The sequence below is a fragment of the Galeopterus variegatus genome, unplaced genomic scaffold, assembly GCF_000696425.1.
Source record: "Galeopterus variegatus unplaced genomic scaffold, G_variegatus-3.0.2 Scaffold15995, whole genome shotgun sequence".
NCBI classification, from domain to species: domain Eukaryota; kingdom Metazoa; phylum Chordata; class Mammalia; order Dermoptera; family Cynocephalidae; genus Galeopterus; species Galeopterus variegatus.
This window is the reverse complement of record NW_007742106.1, coordinates 5,344-13,748: the sequence shown is the minus strand read 5'-3', so window position 1 is coordinate 13,748 and position 8,405 is coordinate 5,344. Positions and strand designations below refer to the sequence as shown.

At 39.7% G+C, this 8,405-nt stretch overlaps 1 pseudogene; it reads right to left on the bottom strand.

The window, feature by feature from the left end:
* Positions 1-720: 720 nt before the first annotated feature.
* Positions 721-2,298, bottom strand: LOC103582380 (annotated as a pseudogene).
* Between the last annotated feature and the right edge of the window lie 6,107 nt (positions 2,299-8,405).

Here is an 8,405-nt window from a genome sequence, read left to right as displayed (position 1 = left end):
TTTATCAGACTTCACTCCTAGTTCTCTACACATTATTTCAATCCTTCCTCCACCACACCCTCCCATCTCTCATCAAGTACATCATACAAGCTATTCTGCGCTTTATGGCAACTATACTCTCTTGTACTCTGATGTTCTTTATTTTTTTCCAGTTATCAGACTGTAGCAAATCTTTTATTACAAATAATTAAATCTCTCCATAATGTCTCAAACAGTATCAAACACCATTTCACATTTCTAACACAAAGCAGAGAAGGCATTCGGGACTAGAACCAAGTGAGAAGTGTTAAATTTCAAGCTTCTGATCACATCACATGGTGTCCAGGGAAAGCTTAGATGTCATTTTCCCACATTATCCAAATGTGCATCTCAAACATCTCGTCTCGGTGGGGACAAAAGTTTCATAATCAACTACATTGTATATTGACAAAATAAAAATTAAAAAAATTAAAAAACACATTTAAAAAAAAGTTTCTGTTTCATATTGTAAGTGAAGGAAGTTGAGAGAGATAAAATCCAGTGAAAACACATCTATCTCAATTCAACTCAGTTTAAAAAAACAAAAACAACAAACTTAAATTAGTTGTTTTCAGGGGAGAGAAGGAAAGGAAGGCATGGGGTAAAGAGTCAAAACTGACAAGGGCTGGTAGCTATACACGGCATGCTGTAGCTCTAGAAACTGTCATATGATATTTTAAAATAAAGTGGCCTTTGTGGATATTTTTTTTTTTTGGTATTGTAAACATGTGCTGTTTAATATTACCTAAATTTAACCTAAAACTTCTTTTGCAAACAAAACAAAATTTAAAGCCTTTAAGGCACAAATTCCCCTAAGGAAAAAAGAAAGTCCTTTGTTATAAAATTGTGAGGATACCCAAGCAAGACCCCACTTAAGATTCGTCAACATGAACTTGAGAGCTTTTGTCCCCTGTTCCTCAGAGTGAAACTGGGTTTTGATGGAATAGGAGCCGCCACTGCCTCCTGTGTCTTCAATCTTGCCTTTGTCCACATCCATCCTGTAAGGAAGACAAAAACGTGTCTCGCCTTTCTCAACCTCTTCTTTGAACTGCTGCACACAGTCCAGGAAAGCCACCATTGCATGATCAAACTTGTTGTCCCAGAAAAACCACAAACCCCCAGAAAAGTATAACGGCAGCTCCTTAGATTTGTCTGTCAGAGACTCCAGATATGAATGATTTCCATGGAGAACAAGTCGATACGTCTGGAATTTCAGACCCATCTTATTGGCCAGGGCATGGAGCAGCAACACTGTCTGGCCCCAAGCAGCATTAATCTCATTCCATTCAACAGGGACACTGGGCAGGCGACCCAGTCTGAAGTTATTGATTGTGCCAAATTGTCCACTGTGTCAGATGTGGAAGGTCGCATTAAAGACACTGGTTTTCTTCAGCTTGTCCAGCTGCATCTGTGCATAACGCATCTGGTTTTCTACACTCTTCAGCTCATCATCCAGTTCCAGCTGTTGTCGTTTAAATTCACTGTATTCCCTCTGATACTGAGCTTCCTCCTGATCCAGTCTCTCAGCCTCAGCCTGGACCTTCTCGAGATTTTCTGCCACTATCTTGCGGTTCTTTTCCACATCTTCCAGCTCCTGGATCAGCCTCTCCTCCTCTAATGCCAGTTCCTTTAGCTCCATCTGTAGCTGTTCACTGTCATCTTCATTCATTTGCTCTAAGATCTCCAAACGGCGTTTGTATTTCTGACACTCATTTTCAGTGACGTTGAGCTGAGTGTCCAGCTGGTCTAAAAGAGTATATGGGCATTCCTCACACAATGGGTGGTCCACAGCTGTCTGGCCCGACATGGTGTCAGAAAGGTCCCCCGTGACCTTCAGTCTTCGACTGAGGTTCTCCATGGTACCACCATCGGATGCCTCCCCAATCAGAGTGAAGCTGTTGGCACTTTCTGTAGACATCATCCTGGCTGGTGGAATGAATCTGCGAGAGACACCATCCCGGCGAGTTTCAATAAATGGCTCCTCTCCTGAGTTAGCCTCTTCCTCCTGGGTCTCTCCTGGTTTCACCTGGGCTGTGGCAAGTAGTGGAGCTGTGAGCTCCTGGATAGTGACACGGTCCAGGATCTTGAAACTCGTGTCCAGTTTCAGGGGCTGGCTGCAGCGCTGGCACACGAAGCTCACCTTCATGGTGCTGCTGGACGTCTTAGACACCTCCATCCCTCTGGACCCCGGAGGCCGCCACCCAGGTCCGGTCTACCGCGGGGGCACCGCGGCCTCTGGTCTGCCCGGGAGCAAGGCCTCAGGAACAGCCATCGCTCCGTATTCGCCTACTCTGATGTTCTTTAATTACAAGCTTTATGACAATGTTTCTCAACACGTCCCACTGACTACACCTAGTGGCAGAATTAAGAAAATGCATATCATCCAGAATGCTGAGGTCTTATCCTAAAGCTTCACGGGAAACATTTCTTCAAAGTCTTGAGTTTGATATCTTTTAAAATTTCAGTCCTAGCCATAATAATCAGGCAAGAGAAAGAAATAAAAGGCATCCGAATTGAAAAGGAGAAAGTCAGATTGTCCTGTTTGCAGACGACATGATCTTATATTGAGAAAACCCTAAAAGGTCCACCAAAACTCTTAGAACTAAAAAACATATTCAGTAAAGTTGCAGGATAGAAAATCAATATACAAAAATTCTATACACCAATAAATGAAATAGCTGAAAAATAAATGAAGAAAGCAATCCTATTTACAATAGCTACAGGGAAAAAAAATTCAATATCTAGGAATAAATTTAATGAAGGAGGTGAATGATTTCTACAGTGAAAACTATAAAACATTGATGAAGGAAACTGAAGAGGACAATGAAATGGAAAGACATTCCTTGTACATGGGTTGGAAGAATTAATATTGTGAAAAATGACCATACTACCAAAAGCAAACTACAGATTCAATGCAATCCCTAATAAAATACCAATGGAACTCTACACAGAAATAAAAAGAAAAAATCCTAAAATCATATGTAATGACAAAAGCCCCTGAATAGCTAAAGCAATCCTGAGCAAAAGGAGAAAAGATGGAGGCATCACACCACCTGACTTCCAAATATTCTACAAAGCTATGGTAACCAAAACAGCATGGTACTGGCATAAAAACAGACACATAGACTAATGGAACAGAATAGAGAACCCAGAAATAAAGCCACATATTTACAGTCAGCTGATCCTCAACAAAGGCACCAAGAATGTTCACTGGGGAAAGAATAGTCTCTTCAATAAACAGTGCTGGGACAACTGGATATCTAAATGCAGAAGAGTGAAACTACACCCCTATATGTCACCATATACAAAAATCAACTCAAAATAAATTAAAGACTCAAATGTAAGACCGGAAAGTATGAAACAACTAAAACAAATCATAAGAGAACTGCTTCAGGACACTGATCTGGGCAAAGACTTTATGGATAAGAGCACAGGCAACAAAAGCAAAAATGGGCAAATGGGATCATGCACAACAAAGAAACCATCAGCTGAGTGAAGAAATACCTTACAGAATGGGAGAAAGTGTTTGCAAACTATGCATCTGACGAGTAGTTAATATTGAGGATATACAAAGAATTCAAACAACTCAACAGCAAAAAAACGAATAACCTAATTAAAAAATGGGCAAAAGACCTAAACAGACATTTCTGAAAAGAAGACATACAACAAAAGAAAAAAAGAAAAGAAACAAGAAAAAAAAGAAGACATACAAATGTCCAACAGGCATATGAAAAAATGCTCAACATCACTGCTCATCAGAGAAATGAAAATTAAAACCGCAATGAGATATCATCTCACACCAGCTGGAATGGCTATTATCAAAAAGACAAAAAATAACAAAAATTGGCAAGGATACAGAAAAAAGGGAAACCTTACATTGTTGGTGGAAATGTAAATTAGTTCAGCCGGTATGGAAAACAGTATGGAGGTTCCTCAAAAAACTAAGAATAGAACTACCTTATAACCTAGCAATTCCACTACTCTGTATATACCCAAAGGGAAAGAAATCAATGTATTGAAGAGACACCAGCACTCCCATGTTTTTTGTGGCACTATTCACAATAGCCAAGAGATGGAATCAACCTAAATGCCTATCAATGGATGAATGGATCCAAAAAAACTGTTACATATACACAATGGTATACTATTCAGCTATTTTTTAAAAAATGAAATTCTGTCATTTGCAGTGCAGCTAGTCTCCATAGCAGCCGTCACAGCCACCGTGCAGATGGCACACCAGACTCTCAACTGCATTGACGCAAGGAGAGGCACCAGCAGAGACAAAAAAAGAAAAAAAGAAAGAAGAGGTCCTCTCTTTCCACAAAGCACACTCCAGAGTAATAGAAGAACATCTGCTTTGTGATAATAGGGGAGGATTTGATCACACCTGTCTCAGTACTGGACAGATCATCCAGGCAATCAACCAGCAGAGGAACAGTGAATCTATCAGATGGAGAGAACAAATCTGTGGTTATTAGAGGTGGGGGAGAGAGAGAAGGAGGAGGGGAAGGAGGGATGGGGAGAGGGATGGGGGAGGGGATAGATTGGATAAGGGGCAGAAAGAATAAGCATGATTTGTAACAATGAATATGCTAATAAAAAATAATTTTTTAAAAAAATGAAATTCTATTATTTGTGGTGCAGCAACATGGATGAAACTGGAGACCATCAGGTTAAGTGAAGTAAGCCAGGCACAGAAAGACAAATGTGGAATCTAAAAAAGAAAAAGAGAAGTGGTTTTCGTGTAAGTAGAGAGTGGAATAATGGCTACCAGAAGCCTGGACAGGAAGGGAAGTATGGGGTGGTGGAGGGGAAGAGGTACATTAAGAGGTACAAAATTACAGGTAGATAGGAAAAATAAGTTCTGGTGTTCTAGGCTGACTAGAGCTAGTAATATTATATTGTATGTTTCTTTCTGTTGTTATTAATTCAACATTTATTAAGCACACAGACACACAACTCTGTCTACCAACTAGACACTGAAACACAAAATTGTCAAAAATTAGAAAAATGAGTTATGTGCACACATATAAAATGCAAAACATTTATACATTTCCCATCACACATATTTTCAAGTTTTATCCCACAAAATATGGCATGAAACAATCCCAATGTTAATAATATTCAAGTAAAATGCTATTTTTTATTTTAATTCATCAATATACAATGGAGTTGATTTTCATGTCCCTTTACCCGTTCCTCTTTCCCCCCTCTCTCTCCCCGCTCGCTCCCCCATCACCATCATATCTGCTCACTTGTCTTAGCAAGTTCAAGGGGTTGTTGTCATTGTTGTGTCTTCTTCCCCTCTCCCCACCATTTGTTCGTATATTTATTTACTTATTTATTTATTTTTAGCTCCCACAAATAAGTGAGAGCATGTAATATTTCTCTTTCTCTGCCTGACTTATTTCACTTAATATAATTTTCTCTAAGTCCTTCCATGTTGCAGCGAATGGTAGTATTTCATACTTTTTTATAGCAGAGTAGTATTCCATTGTGTAGATATACCACAGCTTCCTTATCCACTCATCTGATGATGCACATTTGGGCTGGTTCCAACTCTTGGCTGTTGCAAATAGTGCTGCAATAAACATCGGTATCCCTTTGACATGATAATTTCCATTCTTCTGGGTATATTCCCAGCAGTGGCTTAGCTGGGTCATATGGTAGACTGACCTGTAATTGTTTGAGGAACCTCCGTACCATTTTCCATAAAGGCTCTGGCATTTTGCAGTCCCACCAAGTGTATGAGAGTTCCTTTTTCTCCATAACCTCACCAGCATTTATCATTCTCAGTTTTTTGGATATTAGCCGTCCTACCTGGAGTGAGATGGTATTTCAAAGTGGTTTTGATTTGCATTTCCCAAATGCTGAGTGATGTTGAGCATTTTTTCATGTGTCTGTTGGCCATTTGTGTGTCTTCCATTGAAAAATGCTTATTCAGCTCCTTTGCCCATTTTTTAATTGGGTTACTTACTTTTTTGCCATGTAGTTGTTTGAGTTTCTTGCATATTCTGGATATTAATTCTTTGTGTGATGTATATTTTGCAAATATTTTCTCCCATTCTGGTGGTTGTCTTTTCACTCTGTTAATTGTTTCTTTTGCTGTGCAGCAGCTTTTTAGTTTGATATAATCCCATTTGTTTATTTTTCCTTTGGTTGTATGTGCTTTTGGGGTAGTATTCACGTACCCAATCCTACTCCCTGGAGTGTTTCCCTATGTTTTCTTCAAGGAGTTTTATTGTGTCAGGATGCATATTTAATTCTTTAATCTATTTTGAGCTGATTTTGGTATATGGTGAGAGACACAGGTCTAATTTCATTCTCCAGCACATGAATATCCAGTTTTCCCAGCACCATTTGCTGAAGAGGCAGTCTCTTCCCCATTGTGTAGACTTGATGCCCTTTTCAAAGATCAGATGGCTGTAGGTGTATGGGTTGATTTCTGGATTATCTATTCTATTCCTTTGATTCATGTGTCTGTTTTTATGCCAATACCATGCTGTTTTGATTATTATAACTTTGGAATATAGTTTAAAGTCAGGTAGTGTTATGCCTCCAGCTTTATTTTTTACTTGCTCAAAATTGCTTTGGCTATTCATGGTCTTTTGTTATTCCATATAAATTTTGGGAATTTTTTTCCATTTCTGAGAAAAATGTCATTGGAATTTTGATGGGGATTGCATTGAATCTGTAGATCTTTTTGGGTAGTATGGATATTTTCACAATGTTAATTCTTCCATTCCAAGAGCATGGGATATCTTCCATCTTTTTGTGTCCTCTTTAATTTTTCTCAACAGTGGTTTGTAATTCGCATTGTAGTGATTTTTCACATCCTTGCTTAACTTTATTCCTAAGTATTTTATCTTTTTGGTGACTATTGTAAATGGGCAAGCTTTCTTGATTTCTTTTATTTGTGGTGCAGCAACATGGATGGAACTGGAGACCATCAAGTTAAGTGAAGTAAGCCAGGCAAAGAAAGACAAATACCACATAATCTCACTCATATGTGGAATCTAAAAAAGAAAAAGAAAAAAAGGTGTTTACATGCAAGTAGAGAGTGGAATAATGGCTACCAGAAGCCTGGATGGGAAGCATGGGGGTGGTGGAGGGGAAGAGGTACATTAAGAGGTACAAAATTATAGGTGGTTAGGAAAAATAAGTTCTGGTGTTCTAGGCTGACTACAGCTAATAATATTATATTGTATATTTCTAAATAGCTAGATAAGAGGATCTTGACCATAGTTACCACAGAGAAAAGGTGAATTCTTAGGTGATAGGTATGCCATATACCCTAGGTGAATTATTGTACAATAATATTCATGTATTGAAACAACAGGCTGTGCCCCACAAGTACATATAATTAAAATTATATATATTATATATATATATATAATTTTATATAAATTTTTTAAATTTTATACAATTAAAACAAATTTCAAAATCATTTTCATCAATAATATCAGTAAGGTTTTCTGCCAGTGCCTCAGGGCCTGCTGGGGACCTGAGGCTTTGAGCCAGGGACCAGACCCCTCTCCCACAACCAGGCACACTGCAAGCACCTCAGGGCCTGTCTGGGGGCCTGAGGCATGGAGCCAGGGGCCAGACCCCCCTTCCCAAGACCAGGCACACTGCCAGCATCTTGGAGCCCACCCAGGGTTCTGAGGTATGGAGCCAGCGACCATATCCTCGCCCCACAACCAGGCACACCACCAGTGCCAAGGAGCATTCCAAAAACAGCACCTTCATGTGGGTGGCCCACCACAGTCACCACAATAACCATGGCTGTCACAAAAACGGCTAGATACCAGAACCACCATACAGATGGTCCACCAGCCACTGGAGTGCATTGACACAAGGAGAGTCACCAGCAGAGACCAAAGAAAAGAAGAGGATGTCTCTGTCCACAAAGTCCATTCCAGAGTGACAGAAGAAGCATCTGCTCTATGATAATATTGGGGGACCTGATCACACCTCTCAGCATTGGACAGATCATCTAGGCAACAAGTTAACAGAGTAACCATTACTTTTTCAGAAGGAGAGAAGAAACCTAGGGTAATTAGAGCAGGGAGGGAAGAGGGAGAAAAGAGAGAAGAGAGCGAGAGGGGGATGGGGAGAGATTGGACAAGGGGCATGAAGAATAAATATGATTTGTAACAATATATATGCTAGTAATATTGATATGATCAACATATGTCAACATTGAACCCCAAAAATATGTATAATCAATTATGATTCAATAAAAAATGTTTTAAAAAAATCAATAAGGTTTCGGGCCGGCCCAGTGGCGCACTCGCTTGAGTGCGGCACTTAGGAGCGTGGTGGCGCTCCCGCCGAGGGTTCGGATCCCATATAGAGACCAGTCTGCTCACTGGCTGAGCGCAGTG